We start from the raw sequence: 16,910 nt of genomic DNA, 5'->3' as shown, positions 1-16,910 counted from the left end.
AAAAATTGCACCAGAACATTTAACAGATGGTAAGTTTTAAAAGCATGTCCACTGAATATAGCAGAAATTACATGCCAAAAAAATAAGCTTTTGAAAATAGAAGGCTAACTAGGAAAACTTATCTCCCTCGGTATATCAAGATATGGCTGAGAACTTATAGAGGAAGTTTATGAAAAGTGTAATTTGTGACATTTTCTATTGCAGTTGAGAGCCCAGATATCAGCAAACCACCTAGTTAATTATATTTTGCTTACACTGAGAATTCTAATGTAATGGACTCAGAATCATACCTATGTCATGTTCATTATAAGAAAATGATTTACTGATTTGATTGAGATCTTAAAGTTTGATATAGGCTAATATTAATAAAGTTAATTAGTATGATAACAGAAAGTGCTGTTGTAATGATCCATGGACTTACAAAATGAGACTGAAATTAATGATGTTTTGCAAGGACATGGAACTTAAGTCCACTCATTTCATCCCCTGGGAATGGCTTTATGCTAAATTTTAAAAATAGAATACATTCTGGATATAGCCATTGATAATCATAAACTGGAAGTGTTTTGTGGGTTAGCTTATAGACAGGTCAGTGTTTTGTTTGATAGATTGGATGTACCATATGGGAGCCTGCTATATGACAGGAGGTTAGATGGCATTGTACTTAGAGGTCTTTAGAACTACTGAAAGAGATTAAATTTTTTACATAATTCAAGAGAAAATGACCATTAGCCTAATTTCAAAGACTGAAATAAAGATGGCCAATTTTGACTGGCAGTTCAATCTGTCTTACCAGTTTGAATATTTTTCTGCAAAGACATTCAAAACTGATTGAATATATGACTCAATTTGTTCATTCTCAGGATAATTGTGATTTGGGGAAATGTATTTGGCAACGTTTATTCTGGTTCATTTTCTTATGCTAAAAATGGTTTCCAGAGAAGCAATGATTGGCAACTACATACCCAAAATTATAGGGTTCATGACTAAATTCTAGAAAACTTTTTCTGGTTTTAAATCTTATAAAATGTAAAAGCACTATATGTTTTACCTTTTCATGTTAATGGTGATAGTAAAAATGAGATATGAGAAAAAAGTGGAATTTATATGGCTGCCATTCAATATGGTACCAGAATCTAAATATGACAAAATTTTGGAATACCTGAATTCTATGTAATACTAGGAATAGTTGTTCTAAAATATAAAAGCTATTATACAGGTATTGTATCCATTATGAAGAACTTTGGGGACTATGAAACAGGATAAAATGAAATACTTTGTCCTTAAAGGATTCAAAGATAAAATTTTACTGAGCATCATAATGGAAATATCTGACACTTTACATGTTAGTAAAGAACGGTACCCAAGATTCTTTTTCCAAATTCAAGATAAACCAAGAAAGAAAAAATTTTCCATTTTCTAATTTAAAATATCTCTGATATTATAAATGTTTATGTTATATTAAAGGCTTATGCCCTTGTACATTAAAAATAAAAAGGTTTGATTCTCTATCTGGCAGTTGTGTTTTTTGGGGGTTTTTTGTTTTAATTCTTAACCTTCTTTATTCTACTTTCTATCTAGTCAAAGTTCTTGACTTTTGACCGTAGCTTTTTCATAACTAGGTCAGTATGTTTTGTTTTGTTTTGCCTGATAAGTCATAGGGTCAAGGTCCTGCTAATAAAAGGATTAGACTCTCCTCTATGAGACTAGATTAGATATTAATGTTTGGAGTGGCAAGATTAGTTTTAACTAAGTAATTCAGGAGAAAAGTAGTGACAGCCATTTCTGGTATAGAGAGAGTAAACTAGAACTAAGAACCCACTCATCTCCTTCCATCTCACCCCCACCTAGGAACACTATCACTAAGAGAAAAAAATGATGGAAAAACATTTAGTTGAAGGCCAAGGGGTCCAGCACTTTCAAAACACATTCGCACACAAGGGACACAGAGCTGGAGCACTTAGAGACTACAAAATTAAAAATGGAAACTATAGAGAAGTAATACATGGGCACGGCTATCCAAAAAAGAATTTAAATAGAGTAATGAAAGGGGTAGGACTTGTACAATTGGATGTATAAACACATTAAGCTACAGTTATCAGTGTGGGTTAGATGCAAGAATATATAGATTGACAGAATATGAAACAAAAACATTTTAATTCCAACAATTAGAGTAAGGTAATATTTGATTTCACATTACTAAGGAAAGATAGACATAATCTTTAAATGGTCCTCAGACAATTGCTTAATTATGGGAGTGGGGGCAGTAAATTCCCTTTCTTACTCCATATACTAAAAGATATTTAAGATGGTTAAAGGGTTTAAAGACATTCAAAATAAGAATTAGAAATAAGAACTTGTGTGTTACCAAGTCCAAGCTCATACTACTCACTGCACAACAGGGCGACTCATTGAGAGATGAGCTGTTAGGGCAAGGGACAGCGACTTTATTCAGAAAGACTGAGAAGACTGAGAAGATGATGAACTAATGTCCCAAAGAACCATCTTCTCTGAGTTAGAATTCAGGCTTCTTTTATATCAGTACTAAAAGGTGGGGGTGTGTGTGTGTAAAATCCTGGTTCTGGCCAGACTCTGGAAGGGATGTGTTAATTCCTTCCTTTCTGCAGCTGTTCGCAGGTGGGCCTAGTCAGGATGTTTCCTGTAAGCTAAACAAAGGTATATTAGTTTAATGCTTATTACCGGGAGGCAGGGTTCCCAGAGATAGGCCATTATGTGTCATTTAAGCTTATAGGCAACATCCCTCTAGTGATTAACTTGTAATAGAATACAAAGGTTCTTCCCTATTACAATTTCCCACTGTCAATGATCCATTCCCCAATCTTGGGGGAAAAGGGATGAAGACCTCTCTAATCGCTGTTGAAAAGGGGGTGACGAAGAGGTGATTACAAAATGGAATTGATGAACCTTGAACGGGAAATATTCCTTAGAGTCTTTTAGTCAGTAATACAATCCTCCTTCCTTTTTTTATCTACAATTATTTGAAACCGATTAAACTCCTTAGCACTTTATTGTCTAATTTAATTGAACTTGGGGTTTTGGTTCCTGTTCCCAATACATATAAATTCCTGTGCTATTTATTTGGACAAAATTAAATGGGCTGACCCTTCCCTAGCAACAATGAAATTATAATCAATACTTCTCTTTTTTTAAAGAGCAGCCTTAAGTCTTCTAAGAGCTCACAAACCCATTGCTCTCCAGGCCTCTCAGAAGTAGGGTCATTTTCAGATGACAGTGGTGTTGCTTTTATCTGAGTGTGATGAATCCATGATTTTATTCCAGCTAACTTGACAGATGAATGTGTGGTACTCCAGCTAACTTGACAGATGAATGGGTGGTAAGTAATACCACGTGTGGTCCTGTCCACCTTGCAGTCAGCTGATGTTCAGGCCATTGTTCTCTCCAGGTTTTAAGGAGGACTCAGTCTCCAGGTCGGAAAGGATGTAAGGCTACTTCCGTTGGAAAGGCAGACCGGTTGGAGGCAAATTCATGAACAGGGGTTAGTATAGTGCCCAAAGTTTTAACATAATAGACAACTGCTAGGTCTTTAGAGCATTTATAGATTCTCCCACCCAGCAGACACCTGGAATGGTCTACCATACAATATTTCAAAGGGGCTTAATTTAAGCTTGCTTCTGGGAGCCACTCTGATCCATATCAGGGCAACTGTCAAGGCCTTATCCTAAGTTAAATTAGTCTCTTGACATTTTAGCAATGCTCCTTTTTAATGGATGATTCATTTTCTCGGTTTTTCCTATTGATTGTGGTCTCCAGGATGAACATAGTTTCCAATTAATTTGCAATGCTTTAGATACCTGTTTGATTATACTGGAGACAAAAGCAGTCCTATTGTCACTTTGAAGGGCGTTAGGGAATCTAAATCGGAATAATTTCCATAAGGAGGACTTTAACCACTTCGGAGGCTTTTTCTGTCTGGGTGGGATATACCTCCACCCATCCTGAAAAAGTATCCAAACACTAGCAGGTATCTGAAATTTCCTGCAGCTCAAGGCATTTGAGTAAAGTCTATTTGCCAATCCTCGGTGAGGCAGGTTCCTTTGTGTTGAGTCCCCATCTGGGGAGGTCTGACAGCATTCTTCAGGTTATTTTTAAGCACAAATCATGCAATTCTGAGTGACTTGCTGGATGATCTTTTGTAGGTTAGACCCCATTATATACTTTTTAGTCCATTGTAAGGTGGCATCTCTCATAATGGGTACTATTATGAATGTGCTGCAGCACAGTGTCCAAGAGTGTCTCAGGGATCAAAACAATTCCTTGTGCACTACATTTCCAGCCAAGCAAGGTGTGATCAAGAGTGAAACCCCATTCTTTGGCCCTCTCTTTGTCCTTTTCTATGAAGGCGATCTTGGCCCAAAAGAGGGATTGGAAACTCGGACATATATAAGAATTTTTGTTTCAGGGTGAGGTCTCCTAGTTGGCATTCTAGAGGTTGTAAGAATGAATGATTTCGTACTCCTCCAGATACTCCCATGACCAGGACGGATTGAGATGTTTCCTGTGCCACTTTGATGTCTACCACGGAGTATGTTGCACCCGTATCTATCAGAAGGTCAATCAGCTCATTCCCCAGGACTCCTAATGGGAAATGGGAATTAGGTGCCTCAAGTCCAAGGGAGCCCCTGGGCCTCTTCATTCATCAGAGTGTCCCTCTCTTTCTACCATATGAGAGGCTCCCATCTTTTATTGTTCTTATGTTTTAGCCTATGGCAATCCAATGTCCTTCCTCCTTACAGCAAGCACATTGTTCCTCCCCCAGTGGTGGCTTACCTCTCTTCAGGTTACCCACCTCCCAGGAATCCAATGCCACTACCAGAAAAGTGGCATTTCTGTTAATATTTGTTTTATGTATTTAGGTGCTCCTATGTTGGGTGCATATGTTAGTGAATGTAATATCCTCTTCTTGTATTGATCCTTTTATCATTATATAGTGTCCTTCTTTATCTTTCTTTATGGCCTTTGTTTTAAAGTCTATTTTGTCTGATAGGAGTGTCGCTACCCCCGCTTTCTTGTCATTTGTTTGCCTGAAATATCTTTTTCTACCCCCTCACTTTCAATCTATGTGTGTCCTTTGCCCTAAAGTGGGTCTCTTGTAAGCAGCATATTGTAGGCTCCTGTTTTATTTTTTTTAATCAAATCTGCCACTCTTGATTGGAGCATTTAGTCCATTGACATTTAAAGTAATTATTGATAGATTTAAAATGGCAAATATATATCTTGTTTTCCAGTTGATTTTGTATTTCTTCTTTGTTCCTTTCTTTGTTTTCCCTTTTGTGGTTTGATGGTTTTCTTTTGTATTATGCTTGTGTTTTCGGTTTTTGTGAATCTATTGTATGTTTTTGATTTGTGGTAACCCTGCTTTTCAAGTATGTTAACCCATTACTATATCTATTTGCTTTAGACTGGTAGTCCTATAGGCTCAAACACATTCTAAAAAAAAAAAAAAGTACATTTTCTTACTCTCGTCCCCCACATTTTATGATTTTGCTGTTCTCTTTTACATTTTCATGTTTTCCTTTTACTCTTCATTGTAGTTATCATTGCTTCCACAAAAACTTTTTTGATTTTCTTTTTAAATCTGTATACTGGCTTATTTAAGTGATTTACTTTCCAATTGTTATTTTCTCTTTCCTATAGGTTCTTGCTTCTTTTCTATTTAGAGAAGAACTTTCACTATTTCCTTTAGGATATGTTTAGTATTGCTGTATTCTTTTAGTTCTTGCTTGTCTGAGAAATTCTCACTTTCTATTCTAAATGATAATATTTATTAATACTCTATCCAACAAGATTAACAAACATAAAGGGAAAAGTTGACAGGAATGCAGTAATATAGGAGACTTTAACACCCTACTCACATCAATGGACAGATCTTCCAGACAGAAAACCCATAGGGCAACAAAGATATTAAATTACACAATAGAATAGTTAGACTTAAAAATATCAATTAAGACATTTCAGATTTTTTGGGATATATACACATGCTTTCCAAATGCATATGAAACATTCTCTAGGATTGACCACATACTAGGACACAAAACAAGCCTCAACAAATTTAAGGATAGAAATTATTTCAAGCATCTTTTCTGAACACAATGGCATGAAACTAGAAATCAACCACAGAAAGAGAAATGAGGAAAAAAATAATTACATGGAAACCAAACAACATGCTACTGAAAAAACCAATGGCTCAATGATGAAATCAAAGAGGAAATTTTAAAATACCTTTAGACAAATTACAATGAAAACACAACAATACAAAATCTATGGGATGCAGCAAAAGCAGTCCTAAGATGGAAGTTAATAGCAATGCAGGCATTCTTCAAAAAACAAGAAAAATCTCAAATATACAACCTAACCTACCACCTAAAAGAATTAGGTTTTGTCACTCTTTTTCTAAAGTAAACAAAAGGAAGGAAATAAAGATCAGAGAGAAAATAAAATAGAGATTTTAAAATAGAAAAAAAAATCCATAAAATCAAGAGCTAGTTCCTTGAAAGGGTAAACAAAAATTGACAAACCTCTGGCCAGACTTTTCTTCTTTCAAGAAGAAAAGAGGACCCAAATAAACAAAGTAAGAAATGAAAGAGGAGAAATAACCAATACCACAGAAATACAAAAAAAAAAATAAAAACAATACTATGAAAATTTTTGAACAATTATATGCCAAGAAGTTGGACAGTCTAGGAGAAATGGATAAGTTTCTAGAAACACACAGCTCATCAAAACTGAATCAAAAAGAAATAGATAATTTGAACAGATCAATCACTAGAAGTGAAATACAGTCTGTAATTAAAAACAAAACAAAACAAAACAAAAACTCCCTGTAAACAAAAGTCCAGGACCAGATGTCTTCACTGGGAAATTCTACTAAACATACAAGGAACTTCTTCTGAGCCTTCTCAAACTCTTCCTAACGATTGAAGAGGGGACACTCCCAAAGTCATTCTATGAAGCCACCATCACCCTGATACAAAAACCAGACAGACAATACCAAAAAAGAAAATTACAAGCCAATATCTTTGATGAATATAGATGCAAAAATCCTCAACAAAATATTAGCAAACCAAATCCAACAACACATAAAAATCATACACCACAATCAAGTTGGATTCATCCCAGCGCCACAAGGATGGTTCAACATAAATCAATGTGCTACCCCACATCAACAAAAGACAAAAAACCACATGATTATTTCAATAGATGCAGAAAAAGCATTTGATAAAATTCAACATCCATTTATGATTAAAAAAAAAAAAACTCTTCCCTCCTTATAGAGGGAACGTATCTCAACATAATAAAGGCCATTTATAACAAACCCACAGCCAACATAATACTCAATGGTGGAAAGCTGAAAGCCTTCTTGCTAAAATCTGGAACAAGACAAGGATGCCCACTCTCATCACTTCTATTCAACATAGTATTGGAAGTCCTAGTCACAGCAAACAGACAAGAAATAAAAACATATCCAAACTGGAAGAGAAGAAGTAAAATTGTCATTATATGCAGATGACATGATATTATATATAGAAAACCCTAACAACTCCACACAAAAACTACTAGAACTGATAAACAAATTCAGCAAGGTAGCAGGATACAAGATTAACATACAGAAATCGGCTGCATTTCTTTACACTAACAATGAAATATCAGAAAGGCAAAGTCAAACAAACAAAATCTCTTTTAAAATCACGTCAAAAAAATAAAATACGGGCTTCCCTGGTGGCGCAGTGGTTGAGAGTCTGCCTGCCAATGCGGGGGACACGGGTTCGATCCCTGGTCTGGGAAGATCCCACATGCCGCAGAGCAGCTGGCCCCGTTGAGCCACAATTACTGAGCCTGCGCGTCTGGAGCCTATGCTCCGCAACAAGAGAGGATTCGATAGTGAGAGGCCCGCGCACCACGATGAGGAGTGGCCCCCACTTGCCGCAACTAGAGAAAGCCCTCGCACAGAAATGAAGACCCAACACAGCCATAAATAAAAAAAAATAAAATAAATAAAAATTCCATTTCTCATTACCTAAACATTTGAAAAAATAAATAAATAAAAATAAAATAAAATAAAATACTTAGGAATAAACCTGACCAAGGAGGTGAAAGATTTATATGCTGAGAACTGTAAAACAGTAAGGAAATTGAAGATGATTCCAAGAAATGGAAAGATATCCCATGCTTTTGGATTGGAATAATTAATATTGTTAAATTGGCCATACTACCCAAAGCAATCTACAGATTTAATGTGAGCTCTAGCAAATTACCCATGACATTTTTCACAGAACTAGGATACTAAAATTTACATGTAACGGTAAAAGACCCAGAACTACCAAAGCAATCCTGAGGAAAAAGAACAAAGCAGGAGGCATAACCCTCTCAGACTTCAGACAATAGCACAAAGCTACAGTAATCAAAACAGTGTTGTATTGGACAAAAACAGACATATGGATCAATGGAACAGAATAGAGAGCCCAGAAATAAACCAACACACTTACAATCAACTAATCTTCAACAAAGGTGGCAAGAATAGCCCAGAAATAAACCAACACACTTACAATCAACTAATCTTCAACAAAGGTGGCAAGAATAGACAATGGAGAAAAGAGGGTCTCTTCAGCAAGTGTTGGAAAAGCTGGACAGCCACATGTAAATCAATGAAGTTAGAACACACCGTCACACCATATACAAAAATAAACTCAAATGGCTTAAAGACTTAAATATAAGACATGACACCATAAAACTCCTAGAAGAGAACATAGGCAAAACATTATGACATAAATCATACCAATGTTTTCTTAGGTCAGTCAGTCTCCAAAGGCAATAGATATAAAAGTAAAAATAAACAAATGGGACCTAATCAAGCTTATAAGCTTTTGCACAGCAAAGGAAACTACAAACAAAACTAAAAGACAACCTATGGACTGGAGAAAATATTTGCAAATGATATATTTCCAAAACACACAAGCAGCTCATACAACTAAATAAGAAAACCCAATCAAAAAATGGGCAGAAGACCTAAAAAGACACTCTGCCAAAGAAGACATACAGATGGCCAAGAGGCACATGAAAAGATGCTCAAATTTGCTAAGTATTAGAGAAATGCAAATCAAAACTATAATGAGGCATCACCTCACACTGGTCAGAATGGCCATCATTGAAAAGTCTACAAATAATAAATGCTGGAGAGGGTGTGGAGAAAAAAAGAACCCTCCTACAACTGTTGGTGGGAATGCAAATTGGTATAGCCACTGTAGAGAACAGTATGGAGGTTCCTTAAAGAACTAAAAATAGAACTACCATATGATTCTGCAATCCCATTCCTGGGCATATATCCTGAGAAAACTATAATTCGAAAAGATACATGCACCCCAGTGTTCACTGCAGCACTATTTACAATAGCCAGGACATGGAAGCAACTTAAATGTCCATTGACAGATGAATGGATAAAGAAGTTGTGATATATATACACAATGGACTATTACTCAGCCATAAAAAAACAATGAAATAATGCCATTTGCGGCAACACGGAAGGACCTAGAGATGATCATACTACGTGATGTAAAACAGAGAAAGACAAATATCATATGATATCACTTATATGTAGAATCTGAAAAAAAAAAGATGCAAATGAACTTATATACAACACAGGAATAGACCCACGGACATAGAAAACAAACTTAAGGTTACCAAAGGGAAAGAGGAGGGGGAGGGATAAATTAGGAGGATGGAATTAACATATACACACGACTGTATATAACAGATAACCAACAAGGACCTACTGTATAGCACAGGGAACTAGACTTAATATTTTGTAATAACCTACAAGGGAAAAGAATCCGAAAAAGAATAGACATATAGAAGTATAACTGAATCACTGCTGTACACCTGAAAACATTTACAACACTGTAAATCAACTATACTTCAATTTTAAAAAGTAACAGAAAAAAAGAAAAAGTGGCATTTTGCTTTGCAATTTCCTTTTTCTGTCATTGTTCCCTGTTGCTGAACACTTTAAAAGCAACATCTACCATTTGAGAAGTGTTCACTCCAAATGCACCATTTAATTTTTGCAAATTTCTCCTGATATCTGAGGCACCTTGCCCAAGATAAAGATCAGATTTACCATTCTCATATTTTCAGGGGCCTTGGGATCTGCATCAGTATAATGTCCGTAGGCCTGATAAATCCTCTCCAAAAATTCAGAGAGGCAGACCAGTGGAACCGCTGCCAGTCCACTCTCGGTCCACCCAGCCCATGGCGCCGGCCACCCGCCCAGTGTCTGCCGCCCCGCTGCCATGGGAGTGCAGGTGGAGACCATCTCCCCGAGGGTCCGGCGCACCTTCCTGAAGTGCAGCCAGACCTGCATGGTGCATGACACGGGGATGCTTGAAGATGGAAAGAAATTCGATTCCTCCCAGGACAGAAACAAGCCCTTTAAGTTTGCGCTGGGCAAGCAGGAGGTGGTCTGAGGCTGGGAAGAAGGGGTTGCCCAGTTGAGTGTGGGTAACAGAGCCAAGCTATCTCCCCAGACTATGCCCACGGTGCCAGTGGAGCTTCTAAAACTGGAATGACAGGAATGGCTCCCCATCCTTAGATGTGCCATGGAAGGATCTGGTGCCTCCAGATGCACACAGTGAGTCTGCAGGGAGCTTTTCCTGATGTTCCACTACACTCTTTGTATAAACGTCTTCCCTGACTGAATGTGTTCTGTCACGGGCTTTGCTCTTCGCCTTTCTCCTCGTATGTATGTTGACCTGAACTATACGCCATAAACCTCAAGTTACTCATTTTAGTTTGTTTTCATTTTGGGGTGAAGACTGAGTTTCAGTCGTTTGGATCTAGGTTTCCACTTAAGTATTAGTCAAGTATTAACAGCACAAGTTATGGATTAACTTTAGAATAGGAATTGGTGCATGGGGGTGGGGTGGAGTGTGTGCAAGAATCTATCTTATTTTTTTGGATGAAAGTTTATCTATTATATATTAAACATTCTTGCTGCTGCTGCTCTGCAAAGCCATGCCAGATTTGAGGTGCTTTTAAGGGCCGAATTATTCTCCAAGTTGAGAGATGTCCTTGGGTTGAATTAGAAGCCCTACCCAAAACTAAAATGGGATGCCCGGGCTTCCCTGGTGGCGCAGTGGTTGAGAATCTGCCTGCCAATGCAAGGGACATGGGTTCGAGTCCTGGTCTGGGAAGATCCCACATGCCGCAGAGCAACTAGGCCCGCGAGCCACAATTACTGAGCCTGCGCGTCTGGAGCCTGTGCTCCGCAACGAGAGAGGCCACGATAGTGAGAGGCCTGCGCACCGCGATGAAGAGTGGCCCCCACTTGCCACAGCTAGAGAAAGCCCTCGCACAGAAACGAAGACCCAACACAGCCATAAATGAATGAATGAATGAATGAATGAATAAATAAATAAATAAATAAATAAATAAAATGGGATGCCCAGTGCCTCCACTGCCCCACCGCTGCCCTCCCCTTAAACCCTGTGCCTTTTGACAGCAGGTCGTTTTCACTGAGATGGTGGACACTACAGGTATCTGTCACCAGGCCATCAGGGACCTCTGAAACCTTCATGGCCTGGCTTTTTTTTTTTTTTTCCCCATCCTGTGATTTTTCTAATGGATATTCAGGACTCTTGTAATCTCACAGCTATTCAAGCTCCACTTCCTAAATTTTAAAAACTGTAATTGAAAGTTAGATTGAGGGTGCTGTTTGTAGACACTTAACACCCATGAAAGCCCAGCCATCGTGACAAATCCCATTGTCTTAAGAAAGTGATGTTGGCCATCATAGCTTCAGCACCTCCTGATTTTTAATGCTCAGCTTCCCCCTCTCACCTTTGCTGTCCTATGTGGTGATTTGGTGAGAGAAATTGATGCCTATTCCCCCACCCCTATCCCCACCCCCTGCACTACATACGTTTCAAGTTTTATTATTGCAATACAAGTGTTTTTATGCTGGCTTTTCTCAAAAAAAAAAAAAAAAAAAAAAGAAGAGTCTTCATTTGGTTTTTGCTGAATTTCTTGAGTTTTATTCAAACTCTTGCTTTGGTACCCCTTTTCAAAGCCCTGCCAAGATGCACTTACGGTAGAGCTCATATAAGGGCATTGCTCACTCACTGGGGTCCCAATTTGGCTCAGCTGTGGGTACTGCCAAGTGGGCTTCAGGTGTACCATTTGAGTCTACTAGGTAGAGATGGTACTCTTCTTCCCTGGCCTTATCAATGACCATTCTTCTTTCATCTCCTGTAAGCATATCCTCCCTCTAAGGAGGGTTGCGATCTTTCCAATTAAACAAGTCTGAGGTGGAGAAAGGACTATGGATCCATGGAAACCCAGCTGGTTGCCGTTTGCATTAAGGCCTCCTAGAGGATATCGGCACAAGGGAAACTGACCTGCTCCAGCAGTGGCTCCTGGTTCAAACTGAGTGCCTTGTGGAGGTCTTAGATGGGAATACCAGACTAGGTCCCTGCGCCCAAGGAACTAACATAGGATTTTCTAGTTGCCCCTATAAGGAGGTGGGGCAGTCTGACCACTTCCTGATCCCCAGCATCGGGAATTGGGGCTGGGTTGGAACAGGAGGCAGTGGAAGGGGTGTATATATTAGTATAATGGCTGGAGCAGCTGGGACAGTCAGCTCGGCCAGAGGTTGGAGCAACATATCCTCACCCTCATTCCCTTTCTTTTTGTCCTGTATGACAGAATTTCCCTTGGTTTCTTTTACCATAAAGGTGACAACTGTCTGACTTTTCCTCACCCTGATGTAATAGCACAAGTGCTGCACACAAAGGATCATCATCCTTCCCCGCTCCTTCACAGAATTGCTATAGAGCCATTCAAAGTCCACCGTAAAACCATGAATAGCAACTGATCATCTGTAACCGTTAAAAGAATGCGTTTTTCCCTTGACATTAGCCAACCAGGCTGAATTTTGGAATGGTGATTTTGGTGATTTTAGGAACCCAGTGGAAACTTTTTCTCCCTGAGAATATCCCGCTTTCAGACAAGAACAGACAGGGTTTTTTTTGTTGTTGTTGTTCCTTTCCTCCACTGACATCAGTCTGTAAATAGAGAAACGGTACCAAGACAAAATGAAATGAAAAACCTGAAGAACAAACAGAAAACCCTAAACAAACCCTCAAGTTTGGTCTCGGGGTTTTACATATCACAAGAAACATCAACTTAACCCCAAGGCAATGTGACTCCATGGAGAGCTGTTGGATCCAGACCAACAACACAGGAGACCACAGACGAGGTACTTGACACAACAAGGGTGACAGTACATGGTGCACAGGGTCCCAAGGTAACCCAGCCTAAACCCCTTGTGGAGATCCTAACAGGTACTGTGGCCACACATCATTACAATAAAAAATCTTCCTCTCAGTCATGGGTTCATAGCTGTAATCACATCACTTAACCAAAATGTGCTTCAGAGAACTTGCTTTAGGAATAGTTGAAACATTCCCCATTTTTTAAAGACAGAAATACAAGACAAACAAAACACAAATGGTGCACACAGATGCTAGCATTCAAAGAAACAAACAAACTTGTTCACAAATCGGGTAAAAGTCCAAGAACTACTTTCTCTCTCCAACAGGGTACTTCACTCAAATACAAAACAAATGGGCTCATTCCAGAGGAAAAAGCCCCAAATAGAGGAAAAAGAGTTTCTGGCTGTACAAACCAGAGTGACTTACCCTACTGTACTGAGCCCATCAGCTTCCAGATGTCGATTCCTTGCTCCAACTGCCAAGCCCTGGGTCAGCCAGTTCCATTTCGGGGAATTTTGAAGGGAAGACCCTCAGGACAAGTGGTCCTGGCAGCTGCTAGGGCCTTACCTGAAAATTCCCCAACTGGGGATGGCTGCCCACCAGCAGCAAGGCTCCTGGCTAGCTTTGTCAAAATTCGTTAACTTAGTCCAAGCTTGTCCTACTCACCGCACGACCAGCCAATAAGTCAAGAGATGAGCTCTTGGGGCAAGGAATAGCAAATTTTTTGGAAAGCCAGCAGACAGAGAACATGGTGGGCTAGCGTCCCAAAGAACCATCTTCCCCAAGTCAGAATTCAGGCTTCTTTTATACTGAAAGGGGAGGGGTTAAAGTCCTGGTTCCAGCCAGAACCCAGAGGGCGTGTTAATTTATTCCTGCCTGCAGTTGTTCACAGGTGGGCCTGGTCAGGATGTTTCCTTTGAGCTAAACAAAGGTGTTTTAGCTAAATGCGTATTACTTGGGAGGCAGGGTTCCCAGCTGTGGGCCATTATGTATAATTTAAGCTTATAGGCAACATCCCTTTAGTGATTCACTTGTAATAGAATACAAAGTTTCTTCCCTATTACAAGTAAATATTTCAAGATGAGAAAAGATCTACTAAGAATAAGGTAAAAGATAAAACAGAATTATTACATCCCATTACATAAAAATTTAAAACCAATATGCCAAAAGATATTAATAGAAAAAATACAAGCCAGAAAATTTTAGAACATGAGTATTTGACAAAAATTTAATGTCCTGTGTATATAGAGAGCTCTTAAAGTCTTGAAAAACCAAGATATTTTCCAAATTTCAGTTGGTTCCTGATTAATTCTAGACAGAAGGGCACTTCATTCAGATACCTTGATGTACATTACGCAAATAATTTAACTTGGAAGAGCATCAGGAAATCACAGTACTCAAAGCTAGGCTTTCTATGGATGTTTTTTGGGAGTTGAGGATTAATTTTAATGGCCACTATATTTAGTTTGCCTTTCTTACACATTTTCCAGACTAATATTAATTAAGACTAGGTTATACTGAGCAGAAATTTGGAACCTAAATGGCCCATCTGTCTGAGAATACATATTCCATTCTTTTTTTCTAAAGAGAATCTTGGCCAAGCTTTAGAGTACTCCCTCAGAAACTCCTGATTATTAGACTCCTAAATTATCCCAAAAGGTGTCGCTCCTACATTTACTCGATGTCCTTTTGTGCTACTACTTTCCCCCTAGATCTCTGTAGTAGTAGAACTCCAGGTGTAGGATATCCAGTTTTGAACTTTCAGCTATCTAATATCTATCAGTTATGGGTTTAGCTTGGGCCAAATGTGTAAAGGAATATTAAAGATTTGGTTTTTACCACTTCCTCAGATCCTTTAAAATGTACCTCAGAATTAAGTAAGGCAAGCACCCAGAAAAGACCACTGGTGCAGTATCTTCCTTCTGTACGCCCAGGATTTGCCTTTGGTTTGAAGCCCTTGGTCAGCATAGCAGGACACTCTACAAAACCATTACATGAAATTTATTATCATGTCACTGTTAAGAATGTTGTTGATTACGTTACACAATGGCCTCTTTATATGGACTCTCAAGAGTTATTTCATTCTGGCCTCAGCACTGGATATTTGTGCTTCTCCTGAACAGTTAGTTCATTTGCTACTATCTTATGGACACTGTGAGTTGGCTTTTCAAATATGCTGATAAAAACCTAGAGCTAAATTTGTGCTCCATCCCAGAATACAGGGCACTTTGGTCTCTGTTATTTATATTAGCCTCATTCTTGGCCCCTTTTTCCCTCTCATCTACTTCAAATGATGTTATCTGACTATACTTTGCCCAGCCCTGTAAGCCATCTTATGTCCTTTCTTCGAACAAGGCAGTGTGGTGGTCATAACTGTCTTCAGACCATACCACCCAGGATAGCAATAGAGGCATAGCCAGTGTAGCTCATAAAATGTTCCACAAAGCGTTCATAGTTCTCCGTCTAACTCTTCATAAAAACAAGGCTGAGAGTTCTCCTCCTGTTCCCTCTACATCATTTCTTCCTTCTCAGCCAATACTGTTTCTTTTTTTTTTTTTTAATTACCAAAAATTCTAGTGGTATCTGTGCTGGTTCCTTTCCTAACTCCCAGTTCTGTTTCCCTTCTGGAGGTTACTGCTCTGAGGACCAGATGCCAGGCCACAGCCTCAAGATGTTGGTACACAAGGGCAGTGACCTCTTCTGTGGATACTTGCTTCTCACTGTAACATCGTTATGCTACTGCTCTGACAGCATCTGGCCCCGGCCAAGTGACTTCATTTTAAACCATAAATCAGATGCTGTCTCACCACTAGAATGTAGTCTCAACTGCCCCCTTTTTCCTGTATCCCAGAGGATGCTGGAGGATTCAGGAAGATTCCTCTGTTTCTTGTGGCTTTAGTTTTCCTGGCCCTTCAGAAAAATTTAAGACACCCTAACGACCTGATATGATGTTGATTGAAAGGAGAGTAAGGTCTGCCCCATGCTCAATCCCCACCCTACACACAGGGGCCTTGAGAGAAATAGCAGTATTATCTTTAGAGGGACACTAACCCATGAATTCCCAATCTGTAGTCTGTGTCAAAGGGAGTAGTGACCCTTGGCAGAGAAGAGAGGAGGAAGAAGAACCTGGCACTTGGAGGAGGTGTTGAGTAGACCACTCAAGATAGGAGGTTACACTACTTCCCTCCTTATTCCCTTTTCCATATTTTTTAAAAGGGGTCAGTGTTAAAGAGGCCTCTTCCATGCAGAGGTCAGAAAAGGCCTCTCTGAGAAGATCGTATTTAAGCTCTGGCAAACTCATATATAGCTAAAGAATTATTTGAGGGAAGGTGTTTTTGTTGGGTTTTCTTTTTTTTTTTTTTTTTTTGATGGTTGGGCCGAATCAAGTCATAATTATTTATTTTCAGTTTTCAAATTTTTTCTTAATAAAGTGCCCATTCATTTCCTTTATCCATATGGAACTAAAAGCTTGCCTTTCTCTTGGTAATCTGTAAGCATTCATTGTATAATAGGATGACAACCCTTAGTCTAGTTTTGCAAATACTTTCCCTGGTTGCCATTTGTCTTCTATTTTGACTGATTATAATTTTTTACATAAAAATGTTC

Source organism: Hyperoodon ampullatus (genome assembly GCF_949752795.1).
Source record: "Hyperoodon ampullatus genome assembly, chromosome: 9".
NCBI classification, from domain to species: domain Eukaryota; kingdom Metazoa; phylum Chordata; class Mammalia; order Artiodactyla; family Ziphiidae; genus Hyperoodon; species Hyperoodon ampullatus.
The sequence above is the reverse complement of the archived record's forward strand: the minus strand, read 5'-3'. Positions refer to the sequence as shown.